Source organism: Babylonia areolata, chromosome 20 (assembly GCF_041734735.1).
Source record: "Babylonia areolata isolate BAREFJ2019XMU chromosome 20, ASM4173473v1, whole genome shotgun sequence".
In the NCBI taxonomy this organism is placed as follows: domain Eukaryota; kingdom Metazoa; phylum Mollusca; class Gastropoda; order Neogastropoda; family Buccinidae; genus Babylonia; species Babylonia areolata.
The window spans coordinates 49716076-49717740 of record NC_134895.1 but is presented as its reverse complement, the minus strand read 5'-3'; positions in this window follow the sequence as shown (position 1 = coordinate 49717740).

Sequence of the window (1665 nt, the reverse complement as noted above, 5' to 3'; positions counted from 1 at the left end):
ATGAAAATGATTAATTAAAGAATCTATGTTTATTTTGTCCTTTCTCCAATTATTGATTTCAAATTTACACAAACCATGGAAAGGTAACCGCAAGGCGGCGCTGTGTCCCCCTGTCACACTTACAGGTGTGTGAAACTTTCTTTAACTTGAAAAGTTTGTGGTTGTGTACTTTTTGTATGCGCTTTGCCCACTTCAAGCTGTTGGAACTGCATACTGCTTGGGATAATTTTTTTCTATTCTCTGATGCAAACTGAATCGGGGAAAAACACAAGTTTTGTGAAGTTTGGCAAGTTTCGGACCTTCTGCGACGAGTTTGACAGTAGGGCTAACTCGCCGAGTTTCGCTTCGACTTTAGATTTGCAACTCTCTTGAAGGAGCCGAAACGAAAACAGGTAGGACCCGTTTGCTGTGTCGTGCCGACGGCATTGTTCAATTTTATCCCAGTTTTTGTTAAATCCAACTTACCAAAGAACGATCACTTTGTCATACACTGATCCCCACACATCCACACCATCTCCCAATCCCCCACACTCCGCCCCCTCCCATCAGGTTCAACTCTCTCTCTCTCTCTCTCTCTCTCGGAGTCTCCCCAAAGCACAACCGATGCAGCCCGTTCATGGTTTCTTGTACTTGTAGTTTTGATTTTTTTCTTTATCATATGAACAATGCAGTTGCCATATTATGTTGTCCTGACCAATTTCTTATCAAGCAGTGGAGCACAAATAGCCCTTCCCCAAACAAACTAATGAACGAACTTTTACAAAGTTGATATGCACTGGACATACACATTCAAAAGATTTATAATAAACACCACAGCATTTTGAATATTAAATACCACTACATGACTGAAAGAAACACTCAAACATATTAGATTTTTTTTTTTTTTTTTAATATTACTTTGCATGTACTTGAAGCAGTCCACTGAAATACTGGTACATGGTGATGTTATATATTTTGTGGTACTCACTTGTCTCGATTAAGAATTTCGAGCCAAGTTCAAGCCCAACTGTGTATGATCAAGATGACATAGATCTCTCTGGGTGTTTTTCTCATTCTCAGAAATTTAGCAATCACCAGTTCAGCAACAGGCACAAACTAATCTGAAGAGTGTTGCAACTGACATACTTCTTTCTCACTGGTGAATGGCTGTCAGGAAGCCGTAATTGATAAGATCTGATTAGTTGTTAATCCTCTTTGTGCCCAGTGGCATAAAAGGCAGCAATCAGAGATCTCTATTGTTGCCTATGGTATGCTTTCTTAGCTTGTTTCTCCCAAGTATTGCCATTCTCTTTCAGTTTTTTTTGGTTTTGTTTTTCAGCTTCTCTGTCTCATTTGGTCCTCCACACATTCTTTTCCAATCTGGTGTCTTGGAATTGCTAGTAATAAAGAGTTAGAAATTTAATTTGTTGTGACAGGAAATACTAAATAGCTTGACGTGAATTCAATTTCAAGAAACAAAAGAGACCTTGTGACCATCAGGGCAGTGAATTTATATTCACTGTGTCCAGGCCTTGCCATAGTAAGGCCTTCCTTCAGCCATTATGTTATAACCTCCCCTTACGAAAATCAGTGTTACCCATTTACACCTGGGTGGGGGTCAGGAAAACTGGAGTAATGTGCCTTTACCAAGAACACATCATGACACTGAAATAGGGCCTTGAACGC